The sequence below is a fragment of the Callorhinus ursinus genome, unplaced genomic scaffold (genome assembly GCF_003265705.2).
Source record: "Callorhinus ursinus isolate GAN/ISIS: 27379988/994484 unplaced genomic scaffold, GSC_fseal_2.0 scaffold7, whole genome shotgun sequence".
NCBI classification, from domain to species: Eukaryota; Metazoa; Chordata; class Mammalia; order Carnivora; family Otariidae; genus Callorhinus; species Callorhinus ursinus.
Genome location: NW_027397069.1, coordinates 29,748,598 through 29,763,708, shown reverse-complemented (window position 1 = coordinate 29,763,708; position 15,111 = coordinate 29,748,598).

The following is a 15,111-nucleotide window of genomic DNA, read 5'->3' as shown; positions in this document are numbered from 1 at the left end:
TGGTCAAGGATGAAAACTGTGCAAAGAAATAAATCTCCCATTTCCTCCAAAAAATCTGGACACAAGAACTATAGAAAAGAAAGCATAAAGGATAAAGAATTTAAAAATTAAAATGTTTTTATTAAGTTATATTTTCTGAGATATAACTTTAAGTAAAATCATAGAATAACAGTAAGATAATAATAAATAAAACAGTAAGAACACAGTTTTAGAAGAAGTCCAAGTATAGCACAGAACCTGGGAAAACAAAGTTTAAAAAAGTGAAGTGCCTTTATAAAGGTTGAAATTTTAACAAAGCCACACACTAAAAATTCTAGAAACCATTATCTATAATTTTCACTAAACTGCTTATTTTAAACAAATAGTTGCTATTCTAAGGTGAATTAATTAGGAACTATATTTGTTTTCTTTAGATGTACAACTGCAGTCAAGTCATGCGTAAAGTTTATTAAAGCTTGGTAATTTTTTTCAATAGCATTTCAGGCTCTATATTCAATCCAAATACACATATACCAAAAATATGCACCTCTACTTCAAGTTTTTAAGTCTCTAAAGAGAATATAATTGTACTTTAATTACTCAAGGATTTGTTAAATAAACACTAAAAAGTTTGATTGCCAAATTTACTGTCTTGGGCAGAAAGTTCCTAATATTGAAAATTAACCAACAATGAACCTTCCATCACTGAATCCTAAGTATGCAATATGAGGAAGCTATGCTGGGCGAAATTCAGAAAAGTCTCTATTTTGTGCTTGGAAAGAAGAGCAAAGGATAGAGCAGGCCACCTCCCCTGAGACCAGAGGAGACACCAGGAGACTAGGATGTGACTATTTGCCGAATGATCTTACAGGCTGAGTTTCCATTTCCTTTGTCTATACATTGGTGAGATTTTAATGTTCAATGTTCTTTTTGTTGAAACATTCCTAATTTCATAGAACAAGGTCAGGTACAATGATGTCTGATGTGAGGAGTTTTAGTTTTAGTTTTAGTTTTAGTTTTAGTTTTAGTTTTAGTTTTAGAACGGTACTTTCAACCGTTCTTTTTAAAAGCAAATATGATCATTAGAATGTCAAAAAGGATATTGGTTGGTTGGTTGGTTGGTTGGTTGGTTGGTTGTGTTTTTTTTAACAGAGTACCGTATTTAAAAATTCTAATTCTTTTGCCTTTTTTTGCCACGCTTGGTATTGTGCTAGTGAGTAGAGATAACCTGATGAACAAGGCATGGTTTCTCCCTGTAGACTCATAGTCCAGTGGGGAGGAAACAGATAAGAACAATAGGACATAATGCTAGAGGAATGCCCAGGGTGCCATGGGAACTGAAATTAGGCATGCATAATTGAGCTTTGAGAAGACTTGCACAAGACAAAGAATCACGTGGACCAAATCTCAAGAGATGAACAATAAAAGGGAGGTGGAAATAATGGGGAGGACACCTAAGAAACAGGCATCCATGTGTGCAAAGTATTGGAAACACAAGAGCCTATGTTGCCACAAGTGGGAATTTCCTCACCACAACTATAATACACACATAAAAATGTAACTTCTGGGATTTTCTTTAATGAATTCTTGCTCTGGACACCTTCTCCCTCTCCTATCATTTCACTGATGAGTAGAAAAAATACTGAAACAGAATTACTTGAGGTTTAATACAAGTCCCCCTGCCCTAAGATAAACTAGATGTCTTTTGAGAAACTTGTATTTCAAGGTTTCTTCCTCCTTCCCCCTCTTCTTTGCTTCTTCTCTGGTGGCACAGGGAAAGCTTATGGCACCTCATTGTGGAAGGGAAAGGGTGTCTTATCGCTGGTCCTTCTCTCCAGCTCTCCACTTGAGATGTCATTTTCTTGACTGTTCTGTGGATGTCACTCAGCAACTATAACTTATGGGAATTCTCTCTGAATGGACTAGTGTGAGTGAGGACAGCTTCTGGAGAACTCAGCCCCCTGAAACTCAACTTGGTCTTCATTTGGCCAATAATTTTGGGAGGTTGACCCCAGAGCATTTGATGTGGGATTCACTCACCCCACATGGTGGCTTCCTCTTGGCTGACACACTCAGATATTCACTGAGACTCCCACAGCATCCCATGACAACCTCTAAATCTCTCCCATGACATTTGGAGACCATGGGAAATAAGGGATGACCTATGTCAGTCTCTCTCACGCTCTCTACCCCATCCTGTCACAATTTCTGCTCTGATTTAGGTTTATGTATTGGTACAGGGCCTCTCAAATGACCTTGAAATTTTTCTGTGGGCTTGAGGTCCAGAGGAACTAGCTCTGGAATTGTCCCAAACCATTCTTATTGTTTAACAGACTTCACCTTAAGTGGGTCAAGGGGCCTAAGACAAGGCTAAGTGATGGACCTGCTCCCTTAATGTCTCTTACTCTCATTCCCACTCTCTTTCCCTCCCTCCTAGATAAAAAGAAGGGCCCTCTATGCCCTTTCTGTCAAGGAAGGATTTTCTTTGTATTATTTTTTTATTATTTTCTTCATATTCTCTCATCATTGCCTTAGAAGAAGAAAAGGTTGCAGGAAAAGATGTTAGATTGCTGAGAAGGGAAAATATATTAGGAAATATTTCAAAAATATTGGCTTCATTAAACATATTTGGGGAATTACAAGTCGTTTGGTATAGTGGCCAATTAATTCCTGAAGACACAGACACCTGAATTGGGAAATGATGTGCCTGGGCTATTTCAGCTGATACTACAATCAGGAAAACAGCTTTGTAGTGACACATTTCCTTGATTTAGGGAGGTGTTTAGTGGTTAAGAACACGAGCTCTGAAGTCATATTAACTGGGCTCCAATGTTATATCCACCGCCGACTTACTGAGCACCCCCTGAGAAATTTACATCAGCTCTTTTCATGCTTTAGTCTCCTCATCTATAAAAGAGCAAGTACCAGTATCTACTTTGGATGGTTGTTGTGATAAATTCATTGATTCTGTACAAAAAATTAGAATAGTGGCCCACATGCAGGAATACACTTTAAAAAGTTAGATTTATTGACATGGATACACTGAAAATAAAACCTGTTCTTTTCTTTTCTAAAGATTTATTTATTTATTTATTTGAGAAAGAGAGAGAGAGTGGGAAGGGTGGAAGAGGAGAAAGAGAGAGAGAATCCTCAAGCCAACTCACTGCTGAGCGTGGAGCCTGATGTGGAGCCCCATCCCAGGACCCTGTGATCAAAACCTGAGCAGAAACCAAGAGTCAGATGCTTAACCAACTGAGCCACCCAGGGGTCCCAAACCTGTTATTTTCTAATCTGGTGAGAAACTCCATCATGATCCATGGTGAATGTGTTCTGTAATGACTCCTGGACCAATAAATTTATCTCTTGAAATTTTAGCCATTTTTCTTTTAGCAGGATAAGAACAAATAAGCACTATACTGACTCTCATCGATATTTAATCATGCCACCTAGTGAGGAGGTTTAGCAAATCGTTGTTAGATTTCAGATAATCAGCATATGTGTTTTTTCCCTTAAAGGCAGCAGCTAGACAACGTTTTCATTTTATCTTTCTTCTATTTGAAAATAAAATCTTCTCTCTGATGTATGTTCACAACTTCCATTAGAGTCATGGAAGCTTTGTGGTCAAGCCAGAAGGCCAGATTTGGCCCAAGGGACATAAAGCAAGCTTGTGTGACAATTTGTTCAGCCTTAATCATGTAGGACAACTTGAAGTACTATTATTGAATAGTTTGTTCCCTAGATGCTACTACAACCTTGAAGTTATCCTGCAAATTATGTTTCAGTGAAGATCTAAGTTTGACTTGACTCATCTATGATTATACTTTAAGTTTTCTTTACTCCTCCATTTTTTATATGGATTTCATTTTAAAATTAACAATTTTTTTTGTATCAGCAAACTTGTATCTAGTAACACAGTTTCTTGTGATTTCTTGTGACAATGTCTTGTGACAACTTTTTGAAGCATGTTGATCCCTGAAAAATCTAGAAACTTATTTAATGAAATGTCAGTATGAAAGGATATGAAAAGAAACTTAAGGCCATACAAAGGTAAACATGGAAAAATGTGGTAATAAACCCCTAGGGATGTTCACCGTTTGAAAGGAAGACAACTAAGTGACATATTTATTTTCACATGTTTAATATAATAGTGATTGGAAATTAAATTCCAATGCAGAAGATTAAGCAAAAAGTGCATACCAAAGATATTTTGAAGTTTGAAAAATAAACAAATAAGATACCTGTATTATCTGTGACAAAATTCTGCAGACTAGAGCACTCCAACTATAAAGAATAAAAGGCATTAAAGAGATGTGCAGCCAAACTTTAAACTTGTAATTGCTGTAAAAACCTACATTATTTCTAGAGAATGGATGATTTGCTGAATAAAAGATTTATGGGCAAGAATAGCCTCATACACACTTAACGACGTTTTAGCATGATGAAATTCTTTTATCCTCACAGAGAGTAAGGAAATTCTCAGATTCGACACAGCAGGTTTAGGGTGGGCCGGTCCCAAAGTGAACTTTCTTGTCTCTGAATCAGCTTTTTCTTTCACGTCATATTTTGTAAATGCCACCAGAAGCCTTTGGGAAAGTTTTGTTTTCGCTTATATGAAGACTGGAAATTGCTGTGTATAAATGACATAAAGATAATTGCTTTGGTCCTTGAGGAAGAGTTCAGATTCTTCCTCACTAATAAAATTGGTAACAAATTAGAAGGTACAATATAGCTCTATGCTTGGTAGAAATAATCACGTGAGGTGTTTTTGAATGACGGAAGGAATGAGGAAAAATAACGCAGGGCTGTGAAATTTAATACCAAAATGCAGAAGCATCAAAATGAAGCCACATATTTAGGAGATGTATAAATCACTTTTAAAAATTATGACTCTAGAAATCAGAAGTATTTGTGGATACTAGCCATTTCACCCTGAAAATGCTACATGCTATCCTACTTAATAAAACAGAATGAGCCAATGGATCACCTGGTTGTCGTAACGACTTAAGACAAAATTTTGATTCATTTCTTAGTGTCAGTAGTGTGCTGAGAGTTTGCCTACCGCCTCAACGTGGTCTGGGCACTCATCAAAATGGGAGGCCAACAGAGTGTACTAAACTGGAAACAGCTACTTTTTTCTCCAGCTACCGCCCTGCCACTTTCTTGCTCCTACTTCCTCAAAAGTAGTAAAAATGCATTACATGAAATTAATGGCCAAATTAGACATTTTATATTTGTTACAATTTTCACTTCCAACTGTCCATGTATTACCTTGTTTGCTCCTTTGTAGATTTATATATTGTTTTCAGACTCCAACATATAGCGATTTATGTCCATCATATACTTTCTTCTAAAAGTAGCCACTCTTGTCATGGTCTTTCTCATGGTATCAACACCACTTTCCAAAAAGAGGACAAGTGAAGAAGATATAAGTGTGAAAAGAGACATACATATAAATGTGGCATGCCAACTAGAAACACCACTCTAAAAGCAGCTTAGGAGCTGAGAATCATAGAAACTGGGATTTACCTCAAAATCCTTTCTCCTAATAACATTATTTTTTCTAGAAATTGCACAGAAATACTTTATAATCTGATGCAATATCAAACAAGATTTAAAATTTTAAACATGAAATAACAATAGCAAATTTCACAGGGCCGAGACTATTTGCTGTCAGTACAATTTTTCAAATAAAAGACTTACAGGAAGATGTAGGTAAAGGTATAGATAAAACAATGAAATCACTTCGTTATGCCGTGTTTATTTGCATCCAAATCAGAAAAAGGGCAATTAAAGAGTTATACTACTCATATACTATGAAATCTGAAGGGAAACATATTTCTAACATTTTCTTTTAATCTGAAATAATTTCTCTATATTGCATCCAATTTATGTGGAAGAATCACTATATATTTTCTATCCACAGATATGCTTGCCTGTTATCCCAAGGTTATCATTTTTTAAGCATGTAAAAATTAAGATTTTTTAAAATGTTTCTTCAACTTGTTTGGTCAAAACAGTCAAAAACACCAAGAATTATTTCATTGGCCAATTACTCTAACCTTACTCTATATATTACAGCTTGGACTAACCAATCAAAATGCAAAATATTAGCAAGGTCATAGTAGTATAACAAAACATACTACTATATTTCACAGATTACAAAAGACATTAAAATTCTGATACCCCATTCATAAAGAAAAGATTGTAATGAGAATAGAAAATGGCACAACATTAATTCATTGTGTGACAAAGAATATAATGAGAATGGGAAATAGTACAAACATAACTCATTCTTGTTACAGTTTTAAGATTGTAATGTCATGGTTCATATCACATACTTAGCAAGAAGGTGGTAGTCAACATGTAGCAATATTCAATGGCTATTCTGAATTTTGTAAGAGCATTTTTTTAAATATATATGCATATATACATACAATGTTTAATTTTTTTATTTTCAGGAACAGGCATGTTTAAAATTTAAACAATGTTGCTAAAAACATTGTTATTTGAATAGATAGCATGTGTATGATTAAAATATGAAGAGTACTGTCATAAATCCACTGGACAAGTGACATATGAAACTAAAATGTGCTATTGGATACATTCAAGTTAATATTTTAAAATGGAATAAAGTGTATTGGTAAGAAATTGCCTTAAATCATTTTATGAAGCAATGCGTGATTTTTATAAAATATTCAACTATTACACAGCAAAGTCGGGAATGTTTGCCACATGGTTCCAAGTCTTCACCTGATAATCAGTTCTGCGCTCCGACTTTTTTGAGGAGAACAAATGTACTCTATAAGGATGGAGGCAATATTCTAGTAACTGGGAAAGCAAAGCTGGTGTTTTGCAATAAAAATATATTCTTTAGTAGCAATATAAGATGTCTAGTGAGCACTTGTGGCCAGGAATATGTTTCAAAGAAAGTCTAAAAAGTTGCTTTAAAGTAATTACAGGGATTTAAAAAATGACAACTCCATTTCATCAGTTTTAAATTATCCACCCTAGTGGAAAGGCATATTATGGATCATCACAAACATTTCCTGTGTGTGTGTCTGTGTGTACTTAAAAATACATTCCTATTTCTCCCCTAATTGATTCTACTTTTTAATTACATAAGCAGTGGTTAATATTAAGATTACATTTAAACTTATTTGCATTTGTTAAATAAATATCCAATAACATGCTGGGATGTGGGGTCAAATTTAATTAACCCAGGATTTAAAAATTGACATGAATTATCCCAAAAATAGATAACCCACACATTTTTAATTGAGTAGTTGGCATGGGAATATTCCACTTTTAAACATCCTTAGTTTATGGGGAAAGTTGAATGTAAAAAGAATTTTTGCAAAATGAATAATTACCTCTATTAAAAATGTGTTCATTGGGAAAAAAAAGTGCTAGTTCCATTATTAAATAAAAATTCACACCTAAGAACATGCTTAAAACTATATTAAGTGTCTCTACAAAATATAGTTAAATGGTGTCTTTTTTTTTTTAAGTTCACAAAATCTAAAGTTCTGGTACCTTTCCAGATTTTACTTATTATTTAGGACATTGAAATGATATTTAAAATAACAATCTTTTTGTTCTATGAATTAGGTTTCCATGTGATATCTGAAAATGACAGGGAAATATAGACAGAGATAGTTTTATTGGCTATAAGTAAGAATATTAGTCATTAATTAGATAGGTTGTAAAACTGTGATTTGGTGAAACTATAGTACTAGTCTAAGGGGAATAATATCCTAATAGATTTTAAGGAGACTTTAGAATTTAGGGATTATATTGTCCAAAACTAATTGTGTGTCCAATGGATGGTCAGGATCTCTTTCTTAACAACTCACTTTATGCACAGGAAATTCACATGTATGCATTAATTGCCCTTCTAATGATTGTGGTTTAAAGAAAGTGAAGGAAACCTACAGAATTCAATGTTATAGGGTCCATGATTATTTCAAAGTCCAAACAGATTCCAAAAAGTGAGATTTCAATATTTAACATATCCCCAGGAAAAAAAAAATTATTTGGTCTAAAAATTTTAAGAAAAAAGAAAAATATATTAATGTTCATTGTGATGAATTTAAACAACTATGACCGAGTCAGGGAATTCAAAGGACAACTCTGATGTGTTGTTACAATGCTTAAAAACAAACGTGCTTTTTTGGGGGTTTACTCTGTGTACATATTTTGAGTCTACTAGAGACAATTGGACAATTGCTCTGTATTGCAATATATACCTAAGATTTTTATTCTAGTTTTCCTCATTTTGCCCAAAACAGGTTTCAAAACAAGTTAATTTAATGCAGAAAACAACGTGATGCTTTCTTAACCATGGAGTATTGTGCTAGAGTTTATGCACATAAGCAGCTTTATGCATCTAATGTGACTTTGCCTCTTTAACTTTTAATGCACCAATTAAGATGTTCAAACCTCAGTTTTAAATAGCTGTCTATGACTGCTGATGGTTGATTTATTTCCTGATAATCATTGGAGCTGCTAAGTGAAAAACCAGAGGAAGCATCTTTTTGAGAATACTGCTCTTGTGTGTAACCCTTGCTGCAAGCAGACTGTGATTGTGGCAAGGCCAAAGGGCTGGTGAGACATTTTAGAAATCCGAATACATGGCTCTCTTGCTTGGAGAAATGTTTTCATCCAACAAATGTTTTTAACCATTATTAATATATTAGCCATTGCGTAGAATTTGGAATTCAATACGGAACTGTGATAGTGAGATTGGGAATATGCAAGTTGGGAGAGGGAGAGAGAGAATCTTAAGCAGGTTCTGCATGCAGAACAGAGACGGATGCGGGGCTCCAACTCCCAACCCCGAGATCATGACCTGAGCCTAAATCCAAAGTCAGTCGCTTAACTGACTAAGCTACCCAAGTGCCCCATTCATTTTTTTTTAAATATCAGATTGGGGATGAAGGTGGGGGGTGTTGATAAAACAACTTTTCACAAGGAAGCAAAATAAATTCATCCCATACGGGAAGCAGAATAACGGCCCTCCAATGATGACCACACCCTGCTCCCCAGAACCTGGAAATATATTACCCACGGCAAAAGGAGACTTTGCTTATATGTTTAGGATAAAGATCTTGAGAGGCAAAGAGTCTCCTGATGATCCAGGTGGGCTCAATGTAATCACAGGGGAAGCAAAAGGGTCAGAAAGAGATTTGAAAATGCTGCTGATTTTGAAGATGGAGGAAGGGGCCAGGAGCTAAGGAATGCAGGAGGCTTCTAGAAGATGAAAAAAAGGAAGGGAACAGATTCTTCTCTAGAGCCTCCAGAAGGAATACAGACAACCTTGCTAATACTTTGATTTTAAGCATCTGAGACCGATTTTGGACTTCTGACCTCTGTAATCTTAAGATAATAAATTTGTGTTACTCTAAGCCGCTAAATTTGTGGTTGTTTTACAGTAGAAATAGGAACTAATTCTCTCCTGGACACTTTTTAAAGAACATTGAGTGTCTTTTAAGAGCCAGTTTCAGCGTATATCTTTTTAAAACCATGCAAACAGATAAAATTATTTTTTAACTCCAATTGCACAACAGTTATAGGAAAATAACACTACAAAAAACATTCTGCATTTTGGAGTTGAAAACTCCTTACTTCTTAAAGTTCAAAGAATGATTTCAAATTAGGTGTCCATTTAAATATCTTTCTTCTGAAAGCCAAATTGCAATTTTACAATTTCTTCCATTTCTTCTTTCAGCATAGTTAATGGAAGAGGACAGAAAAACAGAACAAACCCACTGAGAAACAAGAGTGTTATCTTTAACTCCGCTGCAACTGAGAGGACTGGGGAGTCTTAGTGTCTTCCTTACTCACTTGCTGTAATAATCCTTGGTGAATACATCACCTGGTTGTGCTCCTGGTAAATTTCCTTATTTTGCAGTCTTTACAGAGGAAAGATACCCATCATCATAAATCTTAAATATCTTTGCAAGTACCGGTGAAAATACAAGCCCATATATGTTAACAGCTGTACAACTGCCTCTCGGGACAAATGTATTATAGATGTAGAACAGTCATAATAGCACTCACGGTCTCATTTTTCCCATTTCATAAGTTTTATACCTGTGCCATCTGGGCGATACACCTGGATCTACAACAGGATACTTACAAGGCCTGGTTTTCTAAATGGCCTTTCCTGGCCTCTGATTTTTGTGGAATTCTTTTAATTTTCTGATTCATGCTAAACCCAAGTGCTTTATGTTGTGAGGTGCACAAATGTTACTATTGGAAGGAAGCATCTTTGGTCGTGATAAGGAAGGCAAAAAAAATACCATGAGATTTCATTTTATGAGACACAAAATGTATGAGATCAAGCATTTTCTTTCATTTTCTTCATTAACAAGGAGACTTTGGCCAAGTCATTTCACTAACTGGTGCTCATTTTCTCATCTATCTGAAAACTAGAGACAGTTGAGGTTATTGTTAGGATTAAATGAGACAAATACACCTGGAAGGCATTTATGAAGTAAGTTTACATAATTTGTTGTATTACTTTATTGATGATATTTCTTCAAATTAAATAAAATGTAGTTGAGTGGAAAGATACTTCTATTTCCTTTGCCCTTTCCAATTTTTCTTTTATTCTTACTCCTCATTCATTGCTTTTTACCTCCCTCACCCTATAACTGCATTATGATCATGTCAGTTTTCTCCATATTTTGAGTAGAAAAATTAGACTACAAATAGAGGCTGATGTGACTCAAGTCAACATAAATCCACTATTAAATAGTTCTTTGTCATCTATTCATGCTTACCTCTTTTTTTTTTAAAGATTTTATTTATTTATTTATCTGACAGAGAAAGATAGCGAGAACAGGAACACAAGCAGCAAGAGTGGGAGAGGGAGACGCAGGCTTCCCACCAAGGAGGGAGCCCGATGTGGGACTCGATCCCAGGACCCTGGGATCATGACCTGAGCTGAAGGCAGACGCTTAACGACTGAGGCACCCAGGCGCCCCATGCTTACCTCTTTTTCGAGAGACAGCTTTGTAACCTTCAAAGGTAATCTGGTCTCAAAAAATGTCTAATGCATTCCAACATAGCTGTTATAATAGCATCATCATTTCAATGGCACTATTCCTAGTAATGACAAAGTCATTCATTTTAATAAAACCGGTCTATAGTGTTCTTTCTCTTTTATTTGGGTACTCCTACTCTTCTGTAGAGACTTTACATCTTCTGGTTCCATTGTCCTCCAACTGTCCTTAGAGTCTAGAACTACCACTTGACTGTCCACCCAAGCAATCTTTCTGGAAACATTTTATTCCTACTCTTTTTCCCCAGAATAGCTGCATTAACAAACTGTTGGAGGAGATTGGTTCTCCAAAATGCTAATTGATTAACGTGAAACATGGTTCATGAGTTATGTCCAATCTCATTTCCAATCTTAGACCTGGTATGACATATGACCTAGTTTTTCCCTGCTGGGGATGATTTTAATAAAAAACAAATATCCTTTAATTTCTAGAGACAAGAAACAATAATACATGGTGAAAAGTAATGCTATTCTTTTAACAAATTATGGTAGTGTTAAATAAATATTATGTAATGGGGGGTGGGCAAATGAAAAAAAACAAATCACTGTCCAGTGTTTTATTGAAATAAATATATATGTGTACACATACATATATACACACACATATATATATATGTACTTAAATCCAGCTTTTGGGAAAAAGTATGCACAGAAACAGTATTATATAGCATTTAAAATGTTTATCTTTAAGATATGATGCTTAAATGAGTGTCAGCCCTGACACTGTGTTTTTTTCTCTGTGCCCCACAGGTTGAGCGTGCAATTGCCGGTCATCCTCTCAGCCATTTGGGGGCTATGAGGCAGCAAAAAACCCAGGCAACTTTTCTCCCCATTACATGTAGTTAAGTTCTTGTTTACAAGTGTTATTTTTAAGAAAGGCAGCAGGACTGGGAAACAAACCAAAGAAAGCAATGTTAGCATAAATGCTTCGAAGGAGACGTGTCGCTAATGGCTTTCAGAAACCGTAGGGAGTAAGGGAGTAACACTTCCACTCCACTGAGTTGGCTTATTTTTTTTTGAGCCATGTGAACTATTTGAAGAGCTTCAGAGAATCTCCCTTCTGAATCAGGACTTTGTTGCTTTAAAAGTGGCTGCTACTATTCTAATAGCATGACTGGCAATAAGAGAAAAAAAAAGAAAAAAAAATCAAGATTGAACTTCATGGAAATGCATCTGCCATTTCCATGATGGTCAGGGCAGCAAGCATTCTTCCGTGGTGATAAATATAAAAGATGACTTTGAGGAAAACTATGCATGTAGATGAGGATCGTGCTAGGACAAAGTCATAATTTTACATATAGCTTAGGAAGAAGGTAGTAGTTCAAACTTCCCACGACACTTCTTTTTAAATGGATACACACCATCCCCATCAGTTCTACAAATCACATCTGGGGAGGAGGATTACTTTTATTCAATCTTTAATGTTATCACACTTAACAGATTTAACGTAGGTAAGGTCAGATAATGAGACAGTATGTTTGAATATTTTGTGTGTGGTGCTTATACTTCATGTACATTACATGAAATTTCCCTGCTCCTCAGCAAGGATATTTGCATGCATCTTGCAAGATATTTCTAAGAAAACACGTGTGGTGAAATGAAGGAGTCAGGACATGGGTGCTAAAGGATCGAGGAAGGAATGTGTCTACCATGAGCCAATGACGTTATTCTGAGCGACTCATTAAATTCTCCTGTTCTGGAAATTTTCATCTGTGAGACAAACATTTTTAATTTAGTTACCTGTCACCTCTCTGCCACCTCCAGAGTTCCATGGCTTTTATAACGAAGTTACTATTTCTAATTAGTATACAAGTTGAATTCAGGGCTTAGAGCGAATAAGTTTAGGGAACAATTTTTCAAGCTCCTCGGTGAGAACAAACAAGCTAAAAATCTTTCCTGGGTTGTTGGGTTGCTGTGAGAGACCTCTTCTGACTCCCGGCCCTAAGAATCCATATTGACACCTCACCCCTTATCCCAGTTCTGCAACAATTGCCAGTGCCGGACACAACTTGTCAGGTAGCTCTAAATAACAGTTACTGTTGTTACTATTCCTTTTTCTTTTTCTGTGACTTCTCAGCAAGGATTTTGAGACATGCATTATTTAAGCAAAAATTCCACCTTATTTCTAACATAGACAGTCGACTTAAAGAATTCTGAGCTGCTAGCCAGATATCTTCCCCCAAAGGAACTTTACTTAAAAAAAGAAAAAGAAAAAAGATGAGAAGTAGAGTGTTAAAGTCCCTTACTATTATTGCATTCCTGTCAATTTCTCACTTTATGTCTGTTAATATTTGCTTTATATACCTAGACGTTCCTATGTTCGGTGCATAGATATTTATAATTGTTATATCCTCTTGTTGGATTGTTGCCTTTACCATTCTGGAATGCCCTTCTTTGTCTCTCGTTACAGTCTCTATTTTAAAGTCTATTTTGTCTGATAGAAGCATTGCTACCCCATTTTTTTTGCTTCCATTTTCATGAAATATCTTTTTTCATCCCTTCACTTTCAGTCTGTACATGCCTTTAGGTCTGAAGTGAGTCTCTTGTAGGCCACACATAGATACGTCCTTTTTTTTTCTTTTTAATCCATTCAGTCACCCTATGTCTTTTGACTGGAGCATTTAGACCATTTACATTTAAAGTAATTATAATATTGTAATAAGTTTGTATGGTGACAGATGGTAACTACACTTAATGTGGTGAGCATTTGATAACATATATAATCATTTAATCACCATATTGTGCACCTGAAACTACTATAATACTGTATGTCAACTAGACCTCAATTAAAAAAATAAGAAAGAAGAAAAGATAAGGAGAATTATGGAAAAGTTAAGTTACTTTGTTTTTGAGTAACTGCAGACTTCTTGTATTCATATGTAATCAAAGTTTACAGATTCTTAATTCATTTGAAAGCAAATAATTGAGCTGAAAGCAACTTTTTAACTTTCACAGGCCCAGATACATGGCATATTAAAGGAATTGACACTAAGGAAGATCTGCAGCCCAAAGATACAGATTTTTATCTCATCAGTTCCTGAAGAATTGCTTGTAACTTTGAAGTGGGCAATTCTTTGAATAATTTCATCTCTAACTAGTAAGACTTTCTGCATAGCCATTTTGACTTCCAGGTCATTAATTCTCAGCATTCTGTTCTCAGATATAAAGTCAAATCTGGTAATGGTTATTTGAAGAGAAAAAAAAAAAGATGGTCTATCTGAAGTTCAAGTGAATATGGACTTTTAAGCTTTTATGGAGTGTCTGGAATTTCCTTCCAGTATTATATAATGACAATAATAACATTCTAGGCTCTGTTAAATGGAAGATAACTGAAGAAATTAGAAGAGTATTTATCCTTTCTGGTTGTGAAAGCTCAGTTTCCTAATAGGAGAAACGCTTTGATAGTTCAGTGGAACATTTAGAGTACTTATTTTATGATTTTAATTGAGCTTCTCAGGTCATGCCTACTGAATTTTGGATCTTCCCCCAGCCATTCATCTTTTGATCTTATGGCTAATATTGTTTCCAGAGACTTTCAATAAAGTCAACACTGAATTGTTCACTTGAATAAGCTTATTCTTTCCTTTTGATGAAACAAAGGAATTTCTCCAAATCAAATAGTTAAAAAAATGTTATGAACAGTTAAAAAGAGAATTTAGTCCAAAGTCTCACATACATATTAATGATTAACAAAAGGGAACTTGCAATTGAATTATTTAGGTATTCTTGCTTTTAAACTCTACATAAATGGGAGCTTTAGAGATGAATTTCTATTTTAAGCAGATACTATATGATACTTATTTTTAAGTAGGAAGAGATGGAGAAAAGTACATCCTTCCCAGAGAGGGATATTTCAGGTTTCACATATTCTCCTCTTTCCTGCCTAAGATTTTACCACATCTCTGCTTGGGCAAAACCCGGCACCCACCTCAGAATACTACAGTTGTCAATAAGGAGAGTCTGTGCTGACCTCACATTTAATGATGGAGCAGGACGGTTGAGAACCACCGCACTCTACAGTTGGTACATCCTTATATGCTTGTGAGAAGTAGACACGTAATCTAAGT